The sequence below is a fragment of the Cibotium barometz genome, chromosome 1, assembly GCF_041138505.1.
Source record: "Cibotium barometz isolate CiBa-2024 chromosome 1, ASM4113850v1, whole genome shotgun sequence".
In the NCBI taxonomy this organism is placed as follows: domain Eukaryota; kingdom Viridiplantae; phylum Streptophyta; class Polypodiopsida; order Cyatheales; family Cibotiaceae; genus Cibotium; species Cibotium barometz.
Genome location: NC_141046.1, coordinates 63982672 through 63999791, shown reverse-complemented (window position 1 = coordinate 63999791; position 17120 = coordinate 63982672).

The window sequence follows — 17120 nt, the reverse complement described above, 5'->3', positions numbered from 1 at the left end:
TAAATATGAATTAAAATGGATGCCCTATAAAGCCATTTGTGAAGATAGAAAACTTTCTGGCTGGGCAGCATGACTTGTTCTCACAGGTTAAGACGTTGAGCCACATCTCTATGCTCATTTTGATGACAGGGGTCTGTTATCCTTTCCATTTGATGCTCAGGGTCATATGACTCCTTAGCTTCACATTGACACTTAGTCATGGTTTCGGCTTTTGTATATAGCCTTTGTATGTGTCTTTACTGCATAACCACCCTTCAATTTTGAGGACAAAATCATTATAGGAGGGGATGGTTTGTAATAAAGATATTTTCCACTAGCACATGTACACATTGGGGTTGAGGCACATAGGCTTTAGGCATGGGCTAGTGTGGACATACTTTAGGGTAAGTGGCTATATAAGTCACTAAGTAGATAGTTATTGTACTTTTTGACATATTATACATTTTGCCTTTCTTGGAGCTATTAGCTTCTTGTAAAATCTTTCATGGCTTCAAGGACCTATGGCTACTCTAGGTATGAGGAGCAACCTGTGTGGAATCCAACCATTTGAGTCTAGTTATGAGGACTCCAACCATTGAGTTTTACCCTCCCTAAATTCCCTTTATTGCATTGGTATTAGAGCCATGGATCCACTTCATTGCATGCAATTATTATTATATTTTATGCTTTTTGTTTAATACTTTGCAATCAATTTATTGAGTTCATGTCAACCTCTCACAATAGTGGTATCAGAGCCAAGATTGATTGCAAAGTTTGAAAGAAGTGAAGAACCAAAAGACAAAGAAGCCACTCCATCGAAGATTCCCAATGGCTACCTGATCATGCCCTTGCTGCCTATCCATTCTTGATTGCATCTTATGTTTCTACTAGCTTATGGTGATTATTTATGATTTTGTGACACAACTGAGGATAGTTTCTTGTTACCCCCAGGGCATGTTATGAGGAGTTAATTCATGGAATATTTATATTCCCATGTTTTTGATTATTATAGGTTTAGATTGGGATGCCTTTCTAAATCTGGGCGATCGTAGCTTACTTTACATATATGTAGGTGAATCCATACATGCGGGAGAGTATTGGTTGCATCATCTTGATGGTATGAGTTTTGTATGGTTATTTGTATTTTTAATCAATTAGTTTACTAATTGAATGACATAGTTTATGTAAGTGCAAATCCTTGGATTGGATAATGAAGGCGAGCTAGTGGTGGTTAAGAAGATTTTGAGATAATATATTTTGACTGTCGATAAATATTATTATCATTATTCTTCTCCTCCTTCTCTCTCCTCTTCTTCTTCTTCTTCTTTTGTGGCTCACCATACGTTGCCACGTAGCCACCCATTTATCCCATAAGCCATTCTGATTACTTGACGAAGAGGGTATAAAGGGTAAGACTAAAACCTCATTACGTTTTGTCTCTTAGGAGACAATGTCGGTGGGTGGTCACCTGGTGGTGTTCGATGCTATTGATGTCAATTTGTTGTGCCGCCCACCATCGGTTGTTTGATGCTGTGTTGGGTCGGTGCTTGTTGTGCTGGTGTCAGTGATTGTTGCTGATGCCATGTGTGCAATATTACTGGAACTGTTGGTGTGATGCATCGGTTCTCATGATTGTTGTGCTACCACTACGCACACTGTGCAATGTGCCGATTGTTGTTATCGATGTTCACTCTAACAACCACTATGGTTGCCGGTGGTGTGACATTGTGTACTTAGGTACCTAGCCTATTCGCGATGGATCCTTGGGCTTCGTGCCACCACATTGATGCATGCACAGTTTCTCTACACCTTAACACATAGGACTCTTGGTCTCATGTTGGGCCGTTTCAGTTCCCCAACACACACCTTTTAACGGAGCTTAGTCGAGCTCTGATACCATTGTGAGATGGAAAACAATAGACCTCAAGAAGCATGCAGAATAGGAAGTACAAGTGCGAGAAAACACAAGATTGGGTACCAACTTCCCCCCAAGCACGTGTCAAAACTTCTTGAGTATTTATAGTTTTTTATTATTTCCAAAAATAGATTACAAGGCTATTTCTACCCATGCTTGCTCTATAACTTTCTTTTACAAAAATTGGGTAATAACATATTAAAAAATCTCACTCCCATGATACATGGGACAACTCAATGCATTAAATATAATGCCATTAAACATTGTATACTAGCTCTTGAGCCTTTCCAGAAATGGGGCCTAGACTTTGTAGAACCATTCAAACTCGCACAAAGGCCATAGCCGGTGCCTTAAACTCCCCATAATTAGTCATTAGCTAAAGAGAAACCATAAGAAGAGGTTTACCCCTTGGGCTAACAACCTTGTCTCCACGACCCCACTCCTAAAGGGCAAATTCATAAGCTTGTAGCCCCGTTGACATCTCTAGCATCTCCCCCTTCTTAGCAGTTATGGTAGGGGTGCAGCTCTAGTAGGTCCCTGTTTTTAGCCAAAAACCCAACCATAGCTAGGAGATAGACCAAGGGAATCCCACACAACATCCCATGCACTATGTGGCCTTATCTTTAGAAACAACTATCCCATAGGAGTGTTGCCCCCATGCATATCAACATTCTTGAAGCCCTGACCCATTATCTTTGTAAGATGAGTTCAAGAAGTATAGGGAGGATGCAGCCCAATCTATTGTATGGCACTTGTTTGTTCATTAGTAATTATGTAACAGCGTGTAACTACTTTATCCTTATATATTAAGAAGGCTTCTTGTAATTGACAACTTGTACATAACACATCTTGGCTTTAATACCCCAACATCATGTATGTGTCCTCTTCAAGCGTGTAACTACTTTATCCTTATATATTAAGAAGGCTTCTTGTAATTGACAACTTGTACATAACACATCTTGGCTTTAATACCCCAACATCATGTATGTGTCCTCTTCAAGCTGGCATCCTTACAAGGCAATGGCATCTTTCATTGTTCTCTCTATGGTGTGTTCCCTTAGCCCATCACAGTCGAGTCACTAGGAGAAAAACACTCCACCCACTCAGCAGGTACATTCGATTCTGCAGGGAATCTAACTAGGCATTTTTTCTTGGGGGGGTCACTCATAAATATGTAAACGTAGCACGTGGTTTCAAAAGAATGAAATTTTTAAATCCTTTTTTTCACATTTTTTACATACAGAAGGATACCATTTAAAGGGTGTATTGACATGTTGAATAAAAAAAGGGTATGTTATATTCATGAAAAATTCATAGATAAGGGATTTTTAAAATAGGCCTTGAACGCACATGATACATAGAGAGTTTACTTAAAGTGAACCCCCCGAGCATTTTTTTCATTCGCCAGTATGCCTTCATTTCCTCAGCACTATAGTCAATTCTATAGGGAATCTAATTGGGAGTTTATTCATTCAAAGCATGTCTCTATCTCCTTAGAATCTGAGCTGTATATCACCATATCTTGAAAAGCGTGCTCACGGCAAGGAATGTTTGTCGGTCAGCCATGTTTTCCAAAAAAGGCTCCTTGTTGTGGTGCCCACACTCTTCTAGTGAACTACTCGCTTAACTTGATGAAGCTCCACCTCAATATACAACCCACTGCTCTAGTCGTTTCATGTAGATAGTTTTGAGTCTTTTGATCCTTCATCTAATGAGGAGGTAATCTCTATTTTTCTAGTTTGTTTTATTACCTATCCCTAACAGTGTTTACTTTCACAGAGGGGGACCCTTGCTTATTCTTACAGAAGCGTATATCTCTATGATGAAGGCTCCTTTGCTCCTACAAAGGTTTTTCTTCTACACCTGTAAAGGCCACACACGATAGCCTTTACTCTGTAGCCCGATATGCCTGATATCCCTCTCACAAAGGGGTCCTTTCAAGCGCTGCTACCCTAATGATAGAAGGGGACTTGCTAGCCATGCTTCCAATGCACATCCTCTACATCTAAATGGGCCAGACTTATCGAGACCATCTTTATGGATCAGGTCTAACATCGACTTTCCTCATATAGCTCAACCCTTGTATGGAAAACTTAAAGCAAGCCTTTACAGGCTCTCTTGTTGGTGATTCCAACTCTTTCGGGCATTCTATGTCCCAACTCCTCCTTTCAGTTGGAGCCATTTCACCTTTGTAGTCAGTCGCTCATCCTAGTTGACTACGGCACCTCTTCCATTCGTGCCTTAAATTTTGCTCTAACTCTCGACATTGATCTCTTGAGTGCCAACCAGACAAATGTGGATTTTGCTAACTTTAAACATCTCCTACCATTTGTTTTCTTGATTTTGATCAATGGGTGATCGAAGAAGGAAAGGGCGCGCTAAGTAGGTTTGTGAGATCCCCCTCCGAGGTTCCGGTGGCAAAAGCAGCGTCGGCCTCCCGCACACGGGGCAGGGATCCACACTCGGGGCCTGGCCTGTGGATGTCCGAACGAGAGGCTAGCCCGGCGGTTCCTTCGAAACCGGGCTCAGAAAAACTCCCCTTGCCCGGAAGGCACGGGCGATTCCGCCATGGGAAAATCTTCTAACAGGGGAATTACTCTAAAGAGTCAAAGTCTTAACTAGTTAAACTGATATGACCGAACCTGAAGTCACATGGTCAGCTCAAGAAGAGACTTGCACTTGGTCCATGGAATCACCGATTTTTTCCTCCTTTAACGATATAAGATCCCTGTCCCCACCGCGCAACGAATTCAAGGGTGCTAGCAGCGGAAGTAGCACTTCTTGTGTGGGGTAGGGTCCCACACTCGGGGCCTCGCCCACGGTTATCCGGACAAGAGACTAATCCATCGGTTCTTCCAAAACCATACCCGAAAAAACTTCCCTTGCACGAAAAGCACGGGCGATTCCTCCAGGATAAATTTTTCTCTAACGTAGTCAAAAGCCATAACTAACTGAACTGATCTGACCGAACCCGTAGTATCAAAGTCAGATCAAGGAAAATATTGCACTTGGATCATAGAGACCAATGCTTTTTTCCTTATTGAGAGGCATAGCCGTTGATTCTTTTCCATAGAACAATTTTTATCCGGGATTTACTTCATCTATCGTACCATAACAGAATTGAGTCTCATTTTAGGGATCCATCAGTCCAGCCTAGAGTACCCCATCAAGTCCCGTGGGTTAACCAACCACCCAACCACTGTAGTGATGGGATCCAATTAAGAATTTGGTTAGGTTTTGTCCCGAGTATGAAGGAAAAGAGTTCCCAGGTCCCCTAGCCGGATATTCATTCAAATTCAAAACTAGTCACACCACTTACACACCCAAGACGAAATTGCCTTTTTCACAGAATCAGCATCTTCTGAAAACAATCTTTTAATGAAACCATTGTGTCACTGATCATAATCCTCAAAATATCCGGTTGAATCATTATTTCCAATCATTCCTTCATCGGTGTACCTATGGCATCATTCAACCAGAACGCTCACCACCTGTCCACTTAGGGGCCTTTTTGATAGTTCCTAGCTCATAGTAACCGGCAATATATTCACATATCAAAAATGGAATCCCCGTCGAAGATAAGCAATATCAACCAACGGATCCATATAAAAGAGCCATGGACTCATCCCCCGTTGAGAACCAGCAAGGTCAATCAACTAGATCCATGCCCGAATTCAGAAAACAACTCTTACTCCTTGTTCCAATATCTTCCCTGACGTACGTGTGGGTATCTTCGGTGACCCAAATCCCGAGCACCGTATGGTCAGCACCCTCTAGGATCCTTCACAGGTCACCTAACGCTTCACTCATAGGCCGCTTCCTTGGTCCCTCATCCACTGTACCGAAAGCTCACCATTTAAATCAAGCCGAGGCTGGTCAAGACCTTGGCCGACCTTGCTACACGAGACGTCCTCTGTTGACTCTCCGTCATAGTAGTTGCAACTTTAACAGATGGGTCTCCATGACCTCATTCACAAGACGGTCAAAATGCTTCCCCAGCATTCTTGACATAAAATAATCATTTAAAAACAGATTTCACATACAAATTTAGTTCTAATAATATTTCCATTTTTTCTCATCACTCCACATCCTTTCACATTAGTCCCCATCTTTTCTCATCTTCTCACAATTTTCTTTTTTCTTCTTCATTGATCCCTATGACATCACATCGTTCCCACATCATTCCCACATCAAATCACATCCAATCGCATCATCCACACATCAATCCACATCATCCATACATCCATCCACATCATCCCCACCAATCCACATCATCCATACATCCATCTTCATCAATCCACATTATCAACACATCCATCCACATCTTCCATACATCCATCCACATCATCCATACATACATCCACATCATTCCACATTATCCACACATCAATCCACATCATCCATACATCTATTCACGTCAATCCACATTACCCACATTATCCACACATCAATCCACATCATCCATACATCTATTCACGTCAATCCACATTACCCACACATTAATCCATATCATCCATACATCCATCCACATCAATCCACATTATCCACTCATCCATCCACATCAATCCACATGTCAATCCACATTACCCACACATCAATCCACATCATCCATACAGCGATCCACATCAATCCACATTACCCACACATCAATCCACATCATCCCTACATCCATCTATATCATCCACATCAATCCACATTATCCACTCATCCATCCACATCAAGCCACATTACCCACACATCCATCCACATCAATCCACATTCATTTCATAAGTATTTCCATTCTCATCTAATCACATCTTTTTCTATCTCATCACCTATTTCCTCATTTATCCTCATCAAATCACATCTACTTGCATCTACCCATACATCTTATCACTTCACATACATTAACATCTATCCAGTTTACATCGCATCTTATCACATCCATTTCACATCACATCTCATTCATTCACATCTCGATTCACATGCTAACACATTCATTCACGTCCCTTATCGTTCATTCACATCTCAATTCACATGTTATCACATTCATTCACATCCTATATCATTCATTTACATCTTGATTCACATGACATCACATCTCATCTATTCATTCACATTTATTTAATTCGCATCACATATCATCATATCTATTTACCTTTCATTCTCATCACTTCTATTCTCATCACATCCATCCATTCTTTCCCATCTATCTGATTTGCATTACATCTCATCACATCTATTCACCTCACATTCTCATCACTCCGATTCTCATCGCATCCATCCATTCATTCATTCCCATCTAGCTGATTCGCATCACATATCATCATATCTATTTACCTTTCATTCTCATCACTTCTATTCTCATCACATCCATCCATCCATTCTTTCCCATCTATGTGATTCGCATTACATCTCATCACATCTATTCACCTCACATTCTCGTCACTCCTATTCTCATCGCATCGCATCCATCCATTCATTCCCATCTATCTGATTCACATCACATATCATCACATCTATTTACCTTTCATTCTCATCACTTCTATTCTCATCACATCCATCCTTCCATTCTTTCGCATCTATCTGATTCGCATCAAATATCATCACATCTTATTACCTCTCATTCTCATCACTTCTATTCTCATCACATCCATCCATTCATTCATTCCCATCTGTTTGATTCATATCACTTCTATTATAGAATGTAAGAGAATTCTTATTTTTTATATAAAGATTCTTTACGCATCTATTTATGCATAAGAACAACTTCAGTGGGAAACAACACTTTTATAAAAATCCGTTTATGCATAAATTCAATTTTAAGAAGAATAACACTTTTAAAATAAAAATAAATCTTTTATGCATCTTTCTATGCATAAATTCAATTTTAATGAGAATAAATCTTTTGAAATAAAAATAAATTTCTTTATGCATCTTTCTATGCATAAAATCAAAATTGATGAGAATAACTCTTTTGAAATAAAAATAAATTTCTTTATGTATCTTTCTATGCATAAAATCAAAATTTGATGAAAGTAACGCTTTTATAATAAAAAATTCTTTTATGCATCTATTTATGCATAAATTCAATTTTAATGAAAGTAACACTTTTATAAAAAAATTCTTTTATGCATCTATTTAAGCATAAAAATCAATTTTGATGAAAGTAACACTTTTATAATAAAAATATTTTCAATATGGATCCTTCTATATGCATAGAAATTAATTCTAATGAAAATAACACTTTTATTATAAAAATATTTCTAATATGTATTTTTCTATGCATTTTTTCATTTTAAAGAAAACAAAAATTAGAAAACCATTAAATGGAATACAAAAAAAGTAGGATTTCTAGCTTATATGAATTTTTGTGAGCTTTCCTTTGGCATGATGGTTTGAGGGATCTACTCTTGTTTGCATCAAGAGTGGCCACCAATTCTTTTGAAGAGGAAATGGTCAAAAACTAATGAATTATCAATAAATTAAATGTTTTTGGCTCTAGGAAGAGGAGTAGAGTAATAGTGCATAAAACAATATTAACCATTTACAAAGGGGGAGGCTTCATTTGTAGGAAAAAGTGAGTCTCTAACCAAGCAAACTGATTCTAGAATTTTCCAGAGATCAGTTTGGTCAAATTTTGACCATTTTTAGGTCAGTTTAGCTTACTTTTTGGATCTAGTTGAAGCAGGAGAGAGGAGAGATAAAAATATCTCATTATTTGTGAGTTTAAAACTCAACCACACATGTGAAATAGTCACCTCCTTCATGAGGGGAATTCCCCCACACTGAGGTGTCAAAAATGCATCATTTCTTCTAAATATCTCTTATTTTTTAACTAATAACCTTGTCCTTAGTCAACTCTTCATCTTATGTAAGTAATTACTCATTTTTTGGGGGATTTTCTTTATTTCTTCTATTTATCTCCTACCTACATTTGGATTAATCTAATTGGTCCATAGGAACCTTAATTCAAAAATTTTAGAAAATCAGGACCCTTAGGCTAAGGTCCTTTTTACAATTTATTCCAATTGCACATTGGAAATTTCTTTTTGAATATCTGTTTCAGGGAAAACCATTTTAGACACTAGGAGGATTTTTATATCCAAAAATATCTGAATTTTGAATTACCTCCCTCTAGACATTTTCTCTCTCTAGGCCAAAACAGGGAAAAACAGGATCTTTCTTTTATTTCAGAGAGGGGAATAATTATAAGATCAGAAGGGGAAGTTTTTACACCTACACACACCTCAAATGCCGGAGGGAGGAATCTTTCAAAAACGAGGCACAGCCCGCTGATCCCCTCCCATAGAACAAGGTCTTCTCAGGACTTAATCTAACTTACGTAACTAATCACATCTTAATTGTTTCGCAGGAATCCTCCGATCCAACCTAACCCCAACCGGCCAATGGGTTAGCCAACCACCCGACCACTGTATTGGTGGGATTCCTTTATAAAGATTTGATTGTGTTTTGCCCGGGTATTGAGGAAAAGAGTTCCCTCGCCCCCTAGCATGCGATTCATGTGCAAAACTTAAGGTAGGCATACCACGTACACACTTAATATGAAATTGCCATTTATAATAGATTCGGCTCGCTTTAAAACAATCCTTCAATAGAAATCATAATATTACTCATCATCATCCTCCAAAAATCCGAGTCCATTGTATTACAAAATGTGTCCTCCTCTGGACTCTCCGTTGAAGACCAGCTGGCCAACCAACGAGATCCAGTATCAAAATTTGATTCACAAAAATCTTTCCTTTTAGTCCATCCAAATCTTCCTCGACGTACGCATGGGTATCCTAGCAACCGCGAACCCATGCATTGCTTGGTCAGAACCCTCTAGGATCCTCCTTAGGTATCCTAGTACTTCACTCAGGGACCGCTTCGTCGATCCTCGCCCATCGTACCGGAAGCGCACCATTTTAACCGTACCGAGGCTGGTCAAGACCTCGGCAGGCTTTGCCACGAGCGACGTCCCTTGACGACTCCCCGCCAGCTGTTCCAACGAACCTCCTCTTAGTAAAACACATGCCAAATGCTTCCTCCAGCATTTTGGCGTAAAACAATCCTTTAAATGAAAAACAAAGGTTCCAATGCAAGTAAAATTCCCAGTTTGAGATTTGTTCCACAAAACCCCTTTTTCCATAATTCACAGTTTCATAATGAGGATCCTTGATCTCTCATTAGGGTAATCTACCCATCATTTTGTCTAATTGTCCAACTAGATTCTTGGTGAGTTTGGTCAAAGGAAAACTAGTTTAGTTCAACGGTAGTCTATTCTTTGTATTTAGGAATTAGAATTGGTCACAAAGTTTTGCTTGATTCTGATCGAGAGATGGACAAGTAGGTTTACTGTTCGTCCCTCTTGTAGTCCAACCAAATTCATTCGGTTTAGTTCTAATAAGGATTCCCTTCAAATAAATATCTAATTTTAGGTAAATACCAATTTAGTGATTTTACCAATTAAAATATCTAAAGATATTCTTTCTACCACTTAATTTCTACCACTTAATTAAAATATCTAAAGATATTCTTTCTACCACTTAATTTCTTGACCTTAATTCCCTAGGTAGAATTATGGTGGAAATTCATCTTAATTTATATCCTTCTTTTCTTAAATATCATAAAAATTCTTCTTTTAACTAATTACCAATATCTATTTTTTTAAAATAAACTTGAAATCCCTCTTTTTCTCATTTAATGAGTGCAATCCAAATATCATGGGAATTCCTTTTTTTCCATAAATTAAATCTATCTAAAATTCCACTTTAAATTAAATAAAAAATATTAAATATTCCAAATATACCAAGGATTCTTCTTTTTCCATTTGAATGATTGAATTCCAAATATGATGGGAATTTCTCTTTCATCATTTAAATCTATTCATGGATAAATAAATTTTAACTAAAATTTCTCTTAAAAATTACATAAAAATATCCATTAATTTCTTTATACTAGAAATTACACTTTTCTCATTTAAATGATTGAATTCCAATTATGGTGGGAATTCCTCTTTCATCATTTAAATTTATTTATGCATAATCATAAATTTAACTAAATTTTCTCTTAAAAATTAAATAAAAAATCTCCATTTATTCCATTATACTAGAAATTCCACTTCTTTCATTTAAATGTTTGAATTCCAAATACATGGGAATCCCTCTTTCATCATTTAAATCTATTTATTCATAACAATAAATTTAACTCAAATTCTTCTTTACTCTTTTTAAAAAATAAAATATCCATTATTTTAGTATTCCAAATTTTCTCTTTCTTCATTGGAATACATGGATTTTCATTGTCATGGGAATTTCTCTTTTATCATAAAAATGAATTACTAGAAATTTCTCTTTTCCTAATTAGCTATTTATGCATAAACATTAAAAATTAAAATTTCCATGGTTATGATGAGAATTATTCAATTAACCTAGGATGACTAATCCTAGAATATGGTAGGAAGTCCTCTTTTCATATTATGTATGAAAATGATTTATGTGTTAATTTTTTAAAAATTTTACAAAAGCTCTGCTACTATTACTGATAATTCTCAATAATTTTAAAAAGCATAAGGTTTAGTAATACAATATGATAGAATAACTATCATTTGGATCAATATCCAATTATGGACTTGATTTCTAAGTTTATCATAATTTAAGTAATGTAAAAGCATTAATAAGCCACTTCTTTGGCCTCTAATTTGACAAGCATAGAGTTTACTTTTAGAATTAAGAATTGCTCCTTGAGAAGCATCATTTGAATATAGAATTGGTCATAGGAATGACCATTCTTTGGGGGAGAGAGAGATATGCTTTAAATCATTTTTAATTAAGCATAAATGTAAACTTTATGTGATTTATCACTAAAATTCTTTAGAGAGCTTCATTTACATTGAAGAATAATTCAATTGAATACTTCTCAAGCTTGAGAGGGGTTGAGAAGTGAAAAACATTTAGAAGAAGAAAAAAAATTATAAAGTCACACTTTATCTCTTGTTTTACTTGATTCTTTAGTCTTAGGAGAGGCCCCCAACCAATCAATTGGTTTAGTATGTTGAAGAAGACTCCAAGAAGGTTGAAGAGGAGAGAAGCTCCAATCTCTCCAAATTGTAGAGGATTTTTAGACGATAATAGAAAATATGCTTATTTTAGAGTAATATTGGCATGGTCTAGTTTTCACAGATGAGAATACAAAAGAATGAGGGTCTATTTATAGGTGAGGGAGGCCACTAACTGAGTCCAACTAAGTTCTAGATTTTCGAGCTTCAGTTTGGCTAAATTTGGACAAGATTTGGACCAGTTTGGCTCCCTTTTTGATTTGATTTGATCCAGGAGAGAGGAGAGATAAAAATATCTTAATATTTTTGAGTTAAAAACTCCTTCACATGTGTGAAATAGGTGCCTCCTTGAAGGCTCCCCCTTTCCTTACCAAGGTGTCAAAAATGAATGATTACTCCAAAATATCTCATTTTTTAAGTAATATTTCATAGTTTTTAACTAATAAATCTTGTACTCAGTCAACTCTTCATCTTATGTGGGCATTTATTCATTTTTGGGTATTTTCTTTTCAAGTACATCCTTTTTAGGTCCTTGCCAGAAGAAGCTTTTCTTCACAGACATATAGGTTTTTATAAACCCTAGATGTCCAGCTATCAGGCTATCATGGGCTTCTCTTAGAATTCTTCCCTTTATTCCCTCATCATTGGGGATACACAGCCATTTATAATAGTACATGCATCCTTCATCCAATTTGTACCCTATAACTCGACTCATTTCCTGAGGAGTCTTGCTTTCCTGCATTAGAATGGGTATAGAATACACTACTGAGAGTAACTCCAAGTCATGGACGACATAATTTCTCTCATGTGTTCTGAGTTTTCTAGATTCATAGGCCACTGCATGACCTTCCTGCATAAGAGCACCACCTAAGGCAAACCCACTAGCATTAGTAACAAAGGGTTTGGTAAAATCTGGCAATTTAAGGACAAGGTTGGTTACTAAGACTGTCTTCAATTTATCAAAGGCACTCTGACATATTGCAGTCCACTGAAAAAGTGTAACTCTTCTTGAGAAGGTTAGTTAAAGGGGATGCTATCTGAGCATACCTAGGTATAAAGATCGTATACCATCTGGTTAGTCCTAAGAATCCTCTAACTTCCTTTACTGTCTTGGGTTCTGGCCATTCTACGACTGCTTGGATCTTTGCGGGATCAGGAGAAATCCCATCCTTTGATACTATGAATCCCAAGTATTCTACATGGTCAACAAAGAAAGAACACTTGCTCTTCTTTGCAAAGAGTTGGTGTTTCCTTAGGCTTTCCAGGACCTTGCGCACATGATCTTCATGATCTGCAGCATTCTTTGAGTATACCAAGATATCTTCAAAGAAGACAAGAACAAAATCATCCAAGTATTCTCTGATAATATCCTGCATAAGACGATTAAACGTCGCTGGGGCATTAGTCAATCCAAACAGCATGACTGTGAACTCATAATGCCCATAGTAGTGAGTATTGAATGCTGTCTTTGGGATGTCCTGCTCCTTGATTCTGATCTGGTAGTACTACCTGGATTTGAGATCTATCTTTGTGAACATTTGGGTCCCACTTAACCGATCCAGAAGTTTATCAATCCTAGGAATTGGATACTTATTTTTAATTGTTAATTGATTCAGTCCTCTATAGTTAATACAGAGTCTTAACGTTCCATCTTTGCACACCCCAAGGTGAGACACTGGGTCTGACGAATCCCTGCTCTAACAGTGCTCTTAACTGCTCCTTAAGTTCTCTGGCTTCAGGGAGCTAGTGGCTAAGCTCCGGGGGTTAACTCGATCTCATGATCTACTTCGTGAAACGGAGGCATCTCAGCCAGCTCTTCAAACACATCTGCATACTCACTTAACCACTTTGGTTCTTTAGCCTTGCATTTTATGTCTACTGGATTGATTTTAACGGTATACACAGCTTGCCTCTTTCTGAGCCCTTTTAACAATTTGAAAGTCTTGACTAATTGTAGCACTGGGGATCCGAAAATTCCAATTCCTTGAACTTTATTCCCGTGAAGGTCAAGGAAAGAGATGGTTCCTTTGTGACAATGAATGTCAGCCTGATTCTTTGGAGCCAATCCATTCCAAGGATTCCATCATCATAGACTCCCAAGGGTAGGACTCTAATTGGCACTCTGTTACGTTCCCATCTAGGCTAAACTGAATAAGGTCAGTCTCTCAAGGTGTGTGAAAAGAATCTTTCCACTGGCCAATTCCACTTGCATAGGTTTCCTTGATTTTTGATTTAGTAGGACTAATTTACGCAGACATCCTGGGGAAATAAAAGAATGAGTACTGCCTGAATCAATCAAAAGCTTGACTTTCTTACCCAAGTACTCTGCTGGAGTCTGGAGGACTGAAAATTGATGGTTATTCCCCTGATGCTCTATTGCTTTGCATAGATCTATCCTTTCTCTTCCTCCACTTCATCAGCTATAGTGACTGCTCTAACTGCTGCAGTCTGAGGTGGAACTCTCTCTGGGTGGTTGCAAGATGAGGGTACTCACTTTCGTTCACTCTCTCTAAAATTGGGACATCCATGCATCTCGGGCGGAGTACCTCGATCGTGATAGTGCCGCGAATCAAAACACGACACGTGCCTCCCGAGCCTAAACCGACATATCTCGATCGAGATGCCAACTAATGCCACGCTAGCAGGTCCGGGTTTCCAGGCGTCATCCATGTCACCAATACATGTCACCGCCACCACAATATCTCGATCGAGATACCTATGCCACTCGGATCCACATCAGGGCCACGCTGTATCCCCGTAGGCATATTTGACCAGCACATCTCCATCGTCCACGTATCTCGAACGAGAAATTTACATCCAATCGCGACCATTCATTGTTCGAGGTAATCGGATACAATCTCCACCGTCCCCATATCTCGATCGAGATACAGAGTTCAAATCTCAGCCGTCCAAATATCTCGATCGAGATACAGATATTCAATCTGCACCGTCCGAATATCTCGATCGAGATACCTAGATGCAATCTCCACCATTCAATTATCTCGATCGAGATACGGAAAAGCAATCTAAACCGTCCATTCACGTACGCTGGAAGATGCGATCTCGGCCGTTTAAATATCTCGATCGAGGTATATAATGAATCTTGACCGTCGAGATACCTTGTCGTGGTAATGCCTTTAAATCGTGGCCGTCCATTTACCTCGAACGAGATAGTAATATCAAATCGCAGCCGTCGATCCTTCCCCAACCCTAGAATTAGGTGTGTATCTTGGCCGTATGTTGCACTAACCCTAATATCCAGAGCGTTAATCTTGCAAACCCTAAATTGCATGATGTTTCCGAACCTCGATCGAGGTTATAAAACCGGAAAACTTTTTTTTTTGCCTCATTTTCACAAGTCGTTTTCACTCTCTTGCGCTCTTGATTTGGATTAGTATTAGTGAGCCCATTAGCTTTGTTTTTAGCTTAATTAGTGCTACTTAGCACTAAGCATTAGACCTTTCACATTAGACCATTCACATTGGACCCTTCACATTTGGCCTAGGTTTTAGCATGGAGGGCCACGAGGAGGGCCACGAGGAGGGCCGCTCATCTATTGCGGACCTCATCGCGGAGATAGACCGTGAGTTAGCGGCTATCCGTAGGAGTGCTGGAGACACTCCGTCTACATTACATATCGTGGCAGACTTGGAGGCGATGCTTGCGTCCCTTCGTAGCCTTCACGATATTGTTTATGTAGATGAGTGGATAGCCCACCATCGCGCTGCTCCTGTGTCACATGGCCTGACATATCGTCAGGTCTGTGATCTTGCTCCTATTAGGGATGGGGCTTTCCTAGATCTTTTCCTTGATAGTCGTGGGATGAGGCCCGGGGCGGGCAAGCCCCTCACTATTTCGCGGTGTTCGCATCCTCGTATGGCGGCACATATCTATAGTCGATATGTTGCCGCATATGGGAGGATGCCGAACAACCGCCAGATTCCCATATACTTCGCAAAGCAGTTATATGCGGAGTTTGTCTTAGGGGAGGAGGTCGATTACACCAGCCATCGTCCGGGTGGTGGTGCTGGCCGAGGCCGTCTCCAGGACCAGGGTAGGCGGCCTCCACCGGCCCTTCGTGCGGCACCAGCTCACGATCCTTCCTTTGTGCCATTGTCGACAGTAGAGGCTCTTGGCACGCAGGTCGGCATTGACGTACGGAGCACCACGGAGAGCATCCAGCACGTGGTGCGCCTATTCTCACGATCTATACCGATGACAGATGTGGAGGTATTTACATATATATTACGTCTTAAGTTTTTTTGGTCATTTATCTTCATGTTTATATGTACTTTTCTATATTTTTACATGAGCAGCATGGTTGATTGTGTCACGCAGGTTCCCACACCTGCCACTCAGAGGCTCACTCAGGAGTTGGTAGAGGCGAGAGCGGAGATAGACCGCCTCCGAGCTGCATTACAGATGGCAGAGGCAGCTACTGCAGAGGCACAGCATCTGAGAGAGTCCGACATCCAGCAGGTAGGTTTCTCTTGCACGTTTAAGTTACAAATTTCTTTAAGTAATACCTAATGAGAGACTAATCAAATATTTTAATGCTTTACTTTTTTGCGTAGGCTCGGACCGAGGTAGAGAGCTCCAGAGCTGAGGCACAGCATCATCAGATTATGGAGCAGATTGCCCAGCACAGGGCAGAGCAGCTGATGCTGCATGTTCGAGAGTATCGTAGATCATCGGACGTGACAGTGCCTTATCTACCGTTATATCCACGGCCTGTCACAGAGGTTTTTCGACGACCTCTCCCGCAGGATGCACCACCCTTCCTGCGTGATGCGTGCTGCTGTTTATGTATCGAGGACATTGATAGTACAGGAGGATATGCCCTAGGATGTGGACATATTTTCCACTTGTCTTGCATCACCCAGGAGCTCGTCCGGTTCTCAGCATGCCCATCCTGCCGTGCACGCGTCGACTTAGCGACGTACAGGGTATTGGGCATCGATGATCTTCACCCAGGCCTTGTACGAGTAGATGCCAGGACTGGCAGGCCAGTCGACTTTACATCAGCTATGGACTTGGGACTCGACGCCTTCGACGATAGAGCCCAGGAGCCTGAGGTGCCTCCTGAGATAGAGTGGAGCTCACATGAGTTCGACGCTTACCAGAGAGTCCTGCATGAGAGCCAGGTGACAGCATTTGAGCGCGTGGGTGGTGCTGGCCCTAGTGGCA